General features: G+C 38.6%; 1 protein-coding gene across 4 annotated transcripts in view; it reads left to right on the forward strand.

Moving 5' to 3' along the window:
* MACROD2 (mono-ADP ribosylhydrolase 2) overlaps nucleotides 1–13,489 on the forward strand; it is a gene marked incomplete at its 3' end in the record, with an annotated part of 876,609 nt that overhangs the window by 588,828 nt on the left and 274,292 nt on the right. The gene's annotated exons all lie outside the window — the stretch shown is intronic.

Below are 13,489 nucleotides of genomic sequence, written 5' to 3' on the forward strand. Positions count from 1 at the left end.
TATTACTATTTTAAACAGTGCTATTTCATATCGGCTGTCTCACCAGTCATTTTGGCTTGGGGAATCTATTTATACTGTGTTAAATAAGAGACACGAAGCAGTCGACTAGGACTAGATACCCATGTGCTGATAAATGCGATACTGTTGTGCAGCCCTTGGCGCAACCGTCAGCCCATGAATTGAGGCCCATAACTGCAATTACATTTCTGCGGCTCCAGTAACTCTTAAACACACTCCTGTGGCTTCAAAAGGTTAAAATAAGGTTTTTGGCAAAATTTTCCATCCAAAAGGCAAGTCTCCTCAATGCCCAAGACTGGGGGAAGAGAATGTTTTCCTCAAGCAAACGTGCTAGAATAACGTGAAATAGTCTTAGCTCCTTTGAGATGCGCTTCCACGTTTTTAGTTTAATTAATTTAAATATAAATTAATACCACCCGAAGAACTTGGAGGGGAAAGGGTTATTATGAAAGTTAGACACTCGCTTTGTTTGTAATCTTAAGAAAATCTGTCTTTGAATCAGCTGCTTTTTGGTTGGCATTGTGGAAGAAGTGGGCATGGTATTTGAAGGAAGAAAGAGACAAGCTGTTCAATATTTAGAAAAATATATGGAGACATTTATGAGAAGACAAGCAAATTGGAAAAAAAAATCATTTAAAAATAATGTAGGCTGATTTAAGCTCAGTGAATACATACAAATGGTAGTAGATTGATTACTCGTATGATTTAGGGGTTTTTGAGAAACAAGTTAAGCAGCAATAAATTAAAAAACAAACCATAGTATAGCATAGGTGCTGCTGCATGGAAATAACATAGAGTAACTTTTAGTTAATGTGAGCTTTGATTAATCAGATACTACAGATGGAAGAGAAAAAAGCGACAGGAGTATTTAGGCTTGTTTCTTCTTTTTCAAGGTCCTATTATTTAAAATTGGTTGTTTGATGATTGTAAATCTGAATTAGGCTTGAGAAGGTAGAATCTGAATTACTTTGAGTGCTGTATCCTTTTCTGTGCGAACTGCACTTTCATTGTTGCAGAAGAACATGCAGACGCTGTTTCCACAAACACTGGAAGTCACTGAATGTGAATCAAGTTTCAGATAAATCTCTGCCTTGGTCCTCAAGTCCACCTCTTGAAATTTGAGGGCGGCTCAGGACTCTTTGGCTTAACTTTTGATCTTCAAATCCTACCATAGATGCATTTTTATTATTAGTTTACAAAACCAGACAAGACATGGTGTTAAGTGTGTGGAAATAACTAGTAAGTGGAATATACAAATAATAATAGTTCATTTTATTTTAGAATTGGCCTGGTTAATAGGAAAAGGTCTCAGCGGGTGAGGAATATGGTTTCCTGAAGTCAATAAAGAAAGTTGGAAAGGATCTCTGGTAGGAATCTTGGGTTTTCCTGAGGTAGCAGATGCTATTCTTGAAGTTAGCCTTGATTTCAACTGGAAAGCTATGGCGTTACTGAAACATTATCTAGCGTGGCAGATGCTGTTTCAGTAATTGTTTGCTGTCTTCACCTTTGGAAATGAATTAAGACACATTTCTGCTAAATGACTCTGGTTTTCTGAGGCTGCTTTGTTTGTTGGTTTGTTTGGTGAATACAATCTCTTAATTGATTTTACTGTTTATATATTAATAAATGCTTTCTATTCCTCAATGAAAAAAATACCTTCTTTTCAGCCTCTTAGACATACTGCCTGAGAGTAGTAATTAAACAGGCAACCCTGCTTCAGGTGTCAGTATTTTCAGGAATGTTTGATAGCAGTTGCTGTGCTAAAGTGATGCTGTGTGATGTGTTTGCGGTGTAAAGTACCCCCCAAACCCGCAAAGCTATGCTTTCATCTTTGTGACTTTGTCGGGTTTTTCCCATCTATACATGCACATTCCTTTAGATAAAGTCAGTGTCTAGACAAGCAAGTGGATAAACTTCATTCCTGGTGGCTTGGCTGATTAGTATTGCATTACGTATAGTGCAGTTAACACTGCACTATCCCAATAAAATGTTATTGAGGGAATATAAAGCCTTGATTTCTCACCTCGGATCCATCCAAACAAACACTGTCCCTTCAGAAACCCTTGGCTGAGAACTGAGTTTCACCTCCAAATGGAAGTGGACAAATTTGCAGGAGATCAACTCAAGTGTATCCAATTTAAGAATCTGGTTTGGGTTCTGCTCCAAATTCCTGTAACTGCTTAGATTGCTTCCCTGTTTGTTACGATGAGGAGAGGGTAGTCGCACTTCTCCGGAGAACAATCTTTTCCTGTTTGCATCACTGCAGAGCGCTCCTTTCTCCCATAAAAAAAAAAATGTGAAGAAACAAGCAAGTTTTGGCTGAGGGCAGATTGCTTTTCATGAGCAGGGTGTTGGGTAGGGGAAAGTTCTGCCTTTCCTCCCCAAACACTTTGCTGATGTTTCATCTCCACCCATCGCACTGTGGATGTTCCAGCTTAAATGAGTTAGAGCCCCAGGAAGGCAATTAAGGCACCGTGCCAGGGGTTAAAACTTCTATTTTAATGTGCTCCTATTTAAAGAGCGCTGGCAACAAACTCATTCCTGAGGGATCTTTGTTTTACAAGTCTGGTAACTTCAAACGAGGGATTAAATCTTTAAAAAATTAGGTAGAAAGCAACCGATGCTGAATGTTTGCAAGGACTGCAAAACAATTAAGGGTCTACCCACAGGCACTGTGGAAAAAAAGAGGTGTTATCTTGTCCCAAGAGATCCCTGTCACCTCTAATACGCTTATAAACCAATAATCAGTCTAAGCAAGCAAAGGTTGTGAAGACTCATATCCCCATGGATCCTTGGGTTACTCTTGTCTGTTGCAATAAATGATTTCCTTTATATCAAGAGCATGAAGTTTCACAAACAAAACTGCTCCTGGAGGAGCAGAGAGAACACACGTCGCTCCCATAGCGCCAGATCCTCAGTAGCCATTCAGTAATACTCAAACATAAGTGAGAGTGCAGCCTCAGCCTTATCAGGGCTTTTCTGTAGGCCAGCTGGATTTTTAGGGATTTTCTTACATATTGTCTCTTTTCCATTTTTCAAAGCGATTTTGCTATCTTTATAGAAAAAAAAATTGAGGGGGGAAATGTGACAAAAATAAATCTACAGACAAATCTGTGGTCAAGAGGGTAGAATGTATTATTTTAGGCTGTAGCATATCAGATTTTCACCCTTAGACACACTGAATCACTGTTTACACATCCACTTTCCCCATTATACCACCTTGTTACGTCTGAGGTACTGTCAGAAGGAAAAGAACTGAAAAAGGTGACTTTCTTCAGTAGATTTTATGGAAGGGCACCTCATTATCGTGTCTTTAAGAAGCTATCCACAAATTCTGGTGTTTGCAGCCTGCAAAGTGAACAAGAATGTCTTGATGCGGTGCTACAAACCTTCTGAGCTGCAAAATTAAAACAAGGCTCTGCAGATGGGTATGAGAAGAGAGGAGTTTTCATATTTGTCACAGTGCTCTGTTGAGAGATAATTATGGGGTGGACTGCATATGGAAGGAGTTGAAGATGTTACGGTCTATGCACACCTATTTGTTTCCCTCTTACTTTTATTTTACAGTAATGTAAGGTTTGGCTTCCGTTCCTAGATACTGAAGTTGGCAACATAAAGCGCTCTCTGGCAACATAAGCAATTTAAATGTTATTTTAAAGTTAAGGAAGGAGAAAAAACAGGAGAAAGAGAGGGGGAAAGATAAACTTTAAGAGAAACCTCCAGCTGGTATTAGGTTTTGCCTCTGCATCAGTGTAGCTGTACATTTTACTTAAGCTTGACTTTCATTAAATATATCGTCTGTCCTTTCTGAGAAAAATGATTATGGCGGCTCTTGGGTTTTGTTATGAAGGTATATTTGAGTTTCTTTTAAAAACACAGAGAAAGGGAAAGAAAAAGACCAAAAGCCATAAAAATGCAGAATATCTGCGGTGAGTTAGGCAGTGAAAACTCACAGATTCGCCACATTTTAAACACCTTTATTATGTTGGCATAAGCCTTGTTTCTTTTAGAACCAGGCCACTTATGCTTACTTGTAGCTTTTGGCCTGATCATGGCAAAACATTGCAAAGTTAAATTTATTATGTGTTGCTAAAGGAAAGTCTGAAAAGCAAGCTTAGAAAGCAAGGAAAGAAAAACAAATGTATGCAGTGTGTGTAGGAAATAGAAGCATATAACATGTTCTCAAGGCAGGGTGCAGGGAGGTATCACAGATCCTCTACGCTGCTTTGGCTTTATCTAGGGAGAGATGTCCCCTGGTCTAGTGCCAGCTCGTGTCACAGTTGTCCTGACCCCAGCGCATCCTCCTCCGTATCCAAAGAACGATTCATCCTGCCCATGCACAGAGGCCTGGGAGCGCGTCCATCAGCTCTTCTCCCCGTGAGGTGATCCCGGAGAGATTACAACAAGGGATTAACCGACAGGTGCGCCACGGGAGGATTATAAAAGCCCTCTGAAAATCTGAGTCAGAAGACGAAAGCAAATGTTTTCAAAGGCAGAATAAATTCCTGACACAGGGAGAAAGGTTGAAGCAATCTATTTCCATCGTTCTCGTCTGTTTCTTCTCATTTTCTGTTGCCATTTCATTTCTTTCATGAGCAATTCTAATAAGGGCCGCACTGTCTTCTTTCCAAGGAAGGAGTTAGCTGTGAATTTTTCAGAGCCACTATACTCAAATCTATAACAAGTAACCATATAGCAGTCTTTTATTTATCTCCAGTTGGTGTTTTGAGTCCCTGTAACCATCACAATGGCCTGGTGCTGTATGTGATCATCAGTATTGTGATGTCAATTATGGTGACCGAGGAAAATTGATATTATCATACAAATTCTTTGTGATGGAGAAGAAAAAAATCCAGTAGATCACATAGGAATGTTCCCATTAATGAGATCATCTCTTATTACTAAGCCAGTTTTTTAACCTGATCCGCAGCTCCTCATCCCTCAACTCAGACCGCATCAATTGTTTTGATGCTGCTGTGTGGTTTTAACAGCCATTTTTTGAAACTCTTTGGGAAGTTAATTTGATTTTGTTATTTACTTCATAATTTGTGTAATGTAGTATTTTAGTGAAAATGAAGAGAGAACTCATTTTTTGTCACTGCTTTTGGGACTGATCACCAGTTAACTGAGATTATTATTAAAATTAATAATAGTAACAGCTATGGAATGACTATTATAATAGTCAAGTAATCCTAGAAATGTAATTACTACTTGTATAAAAATTTGTTGCATGCATTATTTAACAGTGTTCTTATTTCAGACAGTGTAGTGTCCATGATACTAATTGGTCTCTTTGCATATTTTAAATACTAAAAAAAATATTACTGGAAAGTGTAAATTGATGAACTCTCAACAGTCTAAAATTAACATTCATGTGACATATTTAGCAAGGAGAACCTCAGACTTGATTCCAGACAAGAGACTTAATCAGCTCTCTTTTTCAGTGGAAATTGGCGTTTTATGGATATTGTAGTTAGACTATCTAGAATTTTATCTATTCTGAAGTTCTTGCTGACTGGTCCAGCTTACAGCATTTCCCTCGAATACTAGAGGACAAATTCTGTCCTTCATTAAAACGGCGTTTAGTGACTGTCCTTAAAAACTTCCCTTTGAAAGCTGAGACTGGTGAACACTGAATGCTCGGTTGCCTCATGGCCTTGCTTTTTGTCTTTTCTGTTTGCTTTTTGGGAAGAGATAGACTATGTACTTACTTTCCTCATTTAAAATCGGCAGAAGCAAGAACAACTTAAGGCTTTGTGAAGTCTGGAAAGCCTGGCTCCTTTGTTAGGCTCACCGCTCTGAGTTTAGATTTGCAGATACTAATCGCCCTCTTCAATCTTGCAACTTCTACCCACGCTCTTTTTGGTTCTACTCTGCGAGAAATAATAGTTTGTGTGCTCTCTTGCTCTTATTTCATGGCAGCTTACATCTTGAGGCTCCTAGCAAGGTTCATGGCCGGTTGCTTTTGCAGTGAATTTTATAAATATCTGCAGACTGTTGAAGAAAAGCCAGTAACGTCTTCAAAGGCATCAAAACCACATTGCACTTTGGGCACTTTTCCCCTATTTCCTTTCACTTTTCGTATTTTTCTTTCCAGGCAAACTATTCTAAAAGAGTTGGAAAAGATCTCTGGTGTTCAGAAAACATGTTGCTGATATCACAGACAGGGCTTCAGCTGGTCAGATAGAATGTTTGTTTTGGTATTTGTGGTTTTCCATTCAAAGAGTTAAGAATGTCTCAATTACCATGATGAAAGTAAAAACTCTTTATTGTTATATACCAACAGTATCGCTTAATTCACTCTTCTAAATTTTCCTGGCTGATGTCAACAAGATAATCTTACGTGTTTGTTCTGTGGCTTTCCAATCAGGAAAAGCTAAAGCTCTTTGAAGCTAGTTTATCAAGCAATGAATTTAAGTAAGAAAATATAGATGTATGGACCTTGTCCTGGAGACATTACGTTAGCATGATACATGAAGTATAAATTACTTCCTGCTAAAAGGCCCAGTTATCACAATCCAAAATTTTTCTTGGATGTAATCTTGCCCTTTCCCCCATAAACCAGCATGTCTCTAAAACTAAACCTGGAGCCCAATCTGTTAGCGAATTCCACCGTTTGCGTTGGCACAACTGGAATGTACCCCAGCACCGCGGAACAATCCAGCAGCAGAAGGAGACCCAAGTTCAAAATTATGTGGTTTCACTTAATTTAGTTATAAATGTATATAAAGGAAACTTACAAATTACTGACTTGAAGAGTTAAGAGGCTACTATCAACTAGTGTAATAATTTGGATACCTGTTCATATAATTAAATCAACCAGTTAAGTGCGTATAATTGCTATTTATGACTACTTCTCTACATTTATAATTCATCTTGACAAGTCAGCATTCAGAAGCAAAGACAAAGATGTGCTCTCTTAGGGTTCTCTGAGGCCCTGACTAACCTCATCCGAGTTCCTGCTTTGAGCAGAAGGTTGGACCAGATGACCTCCAACCATTGGCCCTTCCAACCTGAGTTTTTCTATGATTCCAAGCTTGTTACGTTTTTTCTTCTTCTTTGACAAGTGAGATTTTTATCAGGGAATCATACGATTACTTCAGGTTCCTTGGTGAGATCTCATCAGGTGCAGGTTTCCTTTGCAAAAGCAGAACACTATTGTTGTGAGTGTCTTTTAACCCTATTCATGATTAAATGTAGTGTGACAACTTAGTAATAATAAGAACATATTTTTCTGCCTTCCCCATTTCTACAGAAAATGTTGTCTACGAAGTATGTTACCTCTGAGTTTTAAACACATTGTAAAAAGGCAGTTTAATGGTTTAAGTCAAATTTCACGATGCAACCGAGCTTCCTTGAAAGAAGGAACTTAATATAAAATCAATCTAGTTAAAGAAGAATATGTGTCATCTTGACAGCTGTAAAACTACTCCTGGGTTTGAAAATTTGCACTAAAGCTGATGTGTGTTGTATTAGCAGCAACTTAATTTACCCATGTGCTGTGGCCTAACTAGTCTTGTATGTGACCTTAGTTATACAACACAAATTCCCTATATTTCAGCAGCTAGAAAAAGATCTAAGAAGGGCCATGGGTAAGATGTTTAGTGCTGCATCATCACCCACAAACATTTTAATACTGTGCAGTTGTTTTTTCTGACGTTTACAAATGAAAACTGTTAAGTGTATTCAGTTAATACTGAATTCCACTCACGGCTTAAAACATACTTTATAAGAACAGAATAGTCAGTCTGTACTTGCGTGTCCTTAGGTAGCTTTTAAAAACCTTGAGACACTAAATTTGACTAGGAATAAGAATTGTGGTGTAACACGTCAGTTAGTTTTACCACAAAGGTATTAGCTATATCAAAAATGAACTTGTGTGACTGCATTAAATAGTAAATGCCTTAGGAAAACAGCTCCTCTTTTTCATTGTTTCCTTATTTCTAGTGTAAAGTGATAGGTCTGGCCACAAAATATTGTGGAGCTGCCTCTTATTTGTCCTATTTTTTTTTGTTCTCCATAGCATACGTTGTCTCTTACTCTGTATTTATACAATGTCTATCATAATGGTCCTGGTCAGTGTTGGAGACCCTAAATACTACTTCAGGACAAATACAGAAAGTCACAAGTACATGAATTTACATTACCGAGATCATTTCTCATTCATATGTTTGGTGTCTGAAGGTCACATCAAGAAGCGTGGAAGGACTATGTGTGAGAATATTGGGGCTTTTAGGTGACCTGTGAAAGGTAAAAATGTAGTGCTGTTAGGGCACATGCTTTCTTCTGAAATGAAAGATCAACAGAATAGACTTGCTCTTCTGAGTCTCATTGGAGAACCCGAAAGGCAATTTAAGGGTGTCTCTGCCTCCGAGGGTCGTTCGCTGTGTTGTCCTTTTTTCTGCATCTTTGTTAGGCAGGAATGCTACCGTATATCATTGGAAAGAGCAGCTGAGGCAGAAGAACAGCAAAGTGGGATGGTCTAGTGGTATGAGTGACTAACCGTGTTCCTAAGCCAGGTTCCTGTTTATAAGCCGTATTCTGCAGGTCTTGGTGCTGGTTGTGTTAATGGAAGGTGAACTTGGGCCTGAAGGAGAGGGTTGTGCCTTTGGTCTTCAGAATGTACCTGGACCAATGGTGTGTCGCTGGCTATTGGGAACACATTCACCTCTCTTTTCTCTGAAGATGCAATACCCAAGAGAATAGTATAAAGCGCAGTGAATTACAACAATAAAAGGAAGCATCTATTGCAGTGGTCTGAATTTTCTTGAAGGAAAAGGGATCTCTTTTGTTTGACTGAATTTCTAAGGTAATAGAAAGTTAGATTTCTACACATGCTTTGAATTTATGCAACTTGACTGATTTGTTGGTGGTTGTATCAGGGCGCAAAATGAATTGCATGCATGCGTTGTTGGGACTGAGGCTTTATTTCTCAAATGCCATATTAATAATTATTAATACAACATCAGGTCACTGTGGAATTGTTTCCTATTCCATTAATCTATCAGAGTGTGATTGTTCAATTCAAACTAGTTGTCTGTATCAATGAAATACTAAGCAGCTTGTGGGAACATGGGAGGTTTACTGCAGAGGAAACACAGAAGAAGTCAAAATTTGCTTTTCTGGGAAGATTGTTCAGGAGGATGTTTGAATGCTTTTAAGAGCTTCTGTGCAGAGCAGAATCGTTACTGGTTTTGTTTACCCTGGTAATGGTATATATATTAAATTCCCCTTCAGGCTTAGTCGGGGTGAGATGTTCAGAAACAAATGTGCACCTTGTTGAAGAGTGTTAAGTCAGAAGTTCAGTATGTCTTAACGAGGTGACTACAAAAATAAATGTGGATGGCCTTTTTGTGTACCTGTCAGGCTGGCAGGATAGAAGTCAACCATTTACCAAAGAGCCAGTCAGAGTGGGGATGGGAAAAGTCACCTTCTGCTTTAAAATACACTTCGGGTCAGGTTTCTGCTCAATAGAGCTGAATTCAGTTTATTTCTGAGCTGTCACTGCTGCAGAATAGCACCGGATCGAGGGGTATTCTGTGAGAAGACTAACTGTAATTGGCAATCCATTTCTTCATTTCCATGCTATAGCCAGCCTTGACAAATTAATCACAATCACCTACGGGCTGCGGGAAGGGGGTGACCTAGGTAGCACAGAAGAAAAATGAGTCCTCAGGCTGGCCTGACAGACTAATCTTTCAATTCACCACGTTAGACCGAACGAGAGGACTTGTTGGTGCGCCTGTCACCAGCACCACCCATAAACAAACTGTTCGCTCTCGGCGCGAGGGTTTGGCGGCTGTGATAAAGGTTATTGAGTGCCACCCAGCACCTCGTCCATCACCGCTGGGGGACGAGGATCACCGGGATTAGTCCTGAGGAGGAAGAGTCGCTGTTCTGTGGCTTACAAGACTGCTGGAGAGGGCACAACCTAAATTATGTCGTGAGGAGTGATGTTGTGTCCGATCCCATAGGAACCGGAATGGCTCCTCGGTTTGGGTGGATGTGTTACGGGTGCTGCAGCAACAGCAACGATTATTGCTAGCAGGTCTGAGCAATGATAGCTACTCGGTGAAGTTGTCCTAGGGAATCAGACCTAGGCTGGTTCCTGATACAAAGGAAAAACCAGCAGCCAGAAGACCTAATTTACTCTGTCAGCTATAAAAAAAAAAACTTGAGATCTTCTGGTAGATGTTTTAGTTAGCTTTCTTCTTACATATTTCTTGGAATGGTGCAGAATGTGCGTGGCTTCTAGGGTTATATTTGGAATAGGAGACTTTATTTTAGCGGTCTTATTAATAATAATGTTCTTTATACTATCTACTGCTATGGTTTTAGGTTTTGTCTGGTAACTAAGAAGGAAACAGAGCTAAAATTCATGCTGGAGTAAGTCAATATACCTTGGTTTCAGAGAAGCTGTAGTGGTTTGCACTAGCTGTGAAATATTCCATTGAATTTAGAGGAATAGATCTGGTTTCTTGTAATTAGCCTGTTCGCTTTGACTTCATTGACTTCAGCAAAGGAGAGATCTGGTGCAATGTATCGTACCTTTCTTATAATGTTCAATTTAGGCAGAGAAGACTTTGTTATCTTTTCCTTGAAAGAGTGTCTAGCCCCTTGGAAGGAACATTATTGTCTGATTTCTAAACGATTTGTGTGTGTCTCTCTTTTTATTCCTTTCAGTGTATTACTCGTATATGAAAGAGTGTAGTGCTTGCTTTCCTATATATTACTAGATGATAAACTATATCTGTCATTTTCCAGTTTAGTTTTGGACAATGCAGCGTATCACTTTTTTTTTTCCCTTTCCCTTCTCTCTGAGATGTTTTAAAGAACCCTTTAAAAGAAATAATATAGGAAACTATTTATAGGGTAATAATTTACTGTATGTCATTCTGTGGCAGGGGAAGACTTTCTGTCCCCTCCTGTTTTCATTTTTCTCTGGAATAAGAACATTAAACCTCCACTTTCAGGGAGCTGGAAGTATCCCATATGGAAAAATACCATCTTTCATCACACATTGAGAGTTGTTCTGTCAAAAAAAACAAAGTTTGGTTTGCTTAGTCAAATTGAGTAGCACTTAGAGGTCACTTGTTGAGGAAGGTCCTGTTCAATGTGAACAACGTTGTGCTGATCCTGCCCGGGAAGGGCCTGTTTCAGACATCGCTGAGATAAATAAGCGCCAAGATAAATGTCAGCACATTGTTCCAGCTGGCACCCATCTAGCCTGTTTTCTGCATCCATTTTCCTGTTTCTCAGTTTTTATGATCAGAAGCGTATTTAAAAAAGGAGAAGATGACAGTGTGAGCTGTTGGGCATTCTGATGAGAAAAATACAGAATAGGAAGATGTAGAACCTAATCTTAAAAAAAACCAGTTGCATCCTCAGGCTAAGAGTAAATGGACTGTTCCAGCGTGTCCAGCGTGTGGTGCGTAGTTCAAGCTTTATGTACCAGTTCATTATCCAATGTTGGGAAAAATGAGTATCGGTTTTATGCAGAATGCAGATCAGTGTAAATTGCCTGGTGTAGGCTGTGACCTGTAGAGAGTGCAATCATAATAGCTTTTCAACTGATGCAGTTTTATGGCTTCAGAACACGGATCATTTTCTTATGTCTTTAATTACTGTGAAGTAGTTACACTCGTGTCCATAATAGGTGCTAAGCATTATGCCGCTGATAGGTTTTTAGCCATTCTTTTTGTTGTGGCTAGTAAACAAAATATAGCAGATGATTGTGAGTCCAAAACATTTTCTTTAGCCAAGTGCCATTAGGAACATTACTGCTCTAAGACCAACAACATTTTGAGCTGGTTTTGCTAGCTGGTTGTAGTCTTTTGGGGTTTTTTTGGTGGTGTGCTTGTTTGTTTGTTTGGGGTTTGTTGTTGTTTGGGTATTTTGGTGTGTGTTTTGGTTTTTTCTGGCTTTAGGAATGAGAGAAAAGAACAATTCAGTTGCTAAGCAGGCATTGCTTCAAGAGAAGATGGTTTTTGTCCCTTTTAGAAAAATAAAGCCTAGTTCCCAAATGAGAAAGAAAAGTTACCGCATTTTCCATAGGGTTGAACATAATATGGAAGGAAACAGTGATGCTACTTTTACATGCTGACCGTGCTGGTCAATGACCGAGGAATCTTCTATTTTATTTTGCTGTCGACTTCATAAGTTGTAATTTACCGGTTTTCAGTAAAGCAGTAGTTTGCTGATGTATAGTAGGCTCTTCGCAAAGGAAGATGTGAGATTGAAAGGTCCCTTCTAATAGAAGCTGCCAACCATGATGCAGGTAACGAGGGTGCACATTGGCAATGCTGCTGTGATGTTCCTAATGAGGATTTCAAGTTGTAGAGCCTTATACGAGTCTCTCTATTGTGTGGCCTGATTAATGAATTGTCAGCATTGTATTGAATATAGGTAATCAGAAGCAGCGATCGTATTTACTATACTTGGCAACCAAGAATTGGAGCATATACAGCTGGCAAGCTGAATGTACAAGAATCTCTAGCTGGTTAACTTACACAAGTTTTTATCAACTCCCCATGTGTATTTTCAGTTGATGTCTCTCAACATTGTGCACAAGTGACATGGAAATATTTAAGTGCTCTATGGTTGAATTTCTGTAATAATGCCAACGTATTCAAAATAGTCTCGCCAAGGGCAGTCAGCGATGTTCTAGTTGTGGTATTTTGTGCATTCGATGGTAAAGAATACACTTACAAATCCTTTCTTAGCTTGTTTCATGTTTTAAGGTTTCTTTTCCTAGTGGTTGACCTTCTTCAGAGTTTCCCATCTTGATTACTTGGCATTTTGCTGACCTTAACTAAGCTGAACAATTTCTGAAAAGGAATAGATAGAAATGTTTCTCCATCAGCACTTATGCCAATAAAATACAGGCCTGCAGTTCATAAACATATATTATGTTTAAATTACGTATGATTTCAAGAAATTCTATACTTTAAAAAAATTAGATTGGATAATGAATTACGTTTACGTAATAGACCAATTTTCACAAATTATTGAAGTTTCACAGTATCAAAGCTTCCAGCTAGGAAGAGGTCACCTTGATATTTGCACTGAATATATTTCAGCCTTGGCTCCACATTTTATCATTTGTGGTGTCTTAAGTTTTCTCTTACCTCCACAATTTTTTTTAATCTACTTATTTTTATTATTTGTTTTTATGACTCTTGCTGTCAACATATTTCACTGGTTTTCTACTTACTAAACAAAATGGCTCTGCCTGAATTTCATGCATAGTCTTAATTTTGTAACTTTTAATGTATGATCTCTGCTATTTAACTTACTCTGTATTTATTGCCTTTTTTTTTTCCCACTGCCTACTAAATACATAATTGTCTGTGCATCTCTAAATTATAAGGCTCCTTTTTACCCCTAAAATGTCAGAACTGATGATGAAACTGTCTTCCTCTTCCTTTTCCTTCACAACAAATCTAAATATCCACTTAGTAAACACTAAGAA

Source organism: Streptopelia decaocto (genome assembly GCF_964273445.1).
Source record: "Streptopelia decaocto genome assembly, chromosome: 3".
NCBI lineage: Eukaryota > Metazoa > Chordata > Aves > Columbiformes > Columbidae > Streptopelia > Streptopelia decaocto.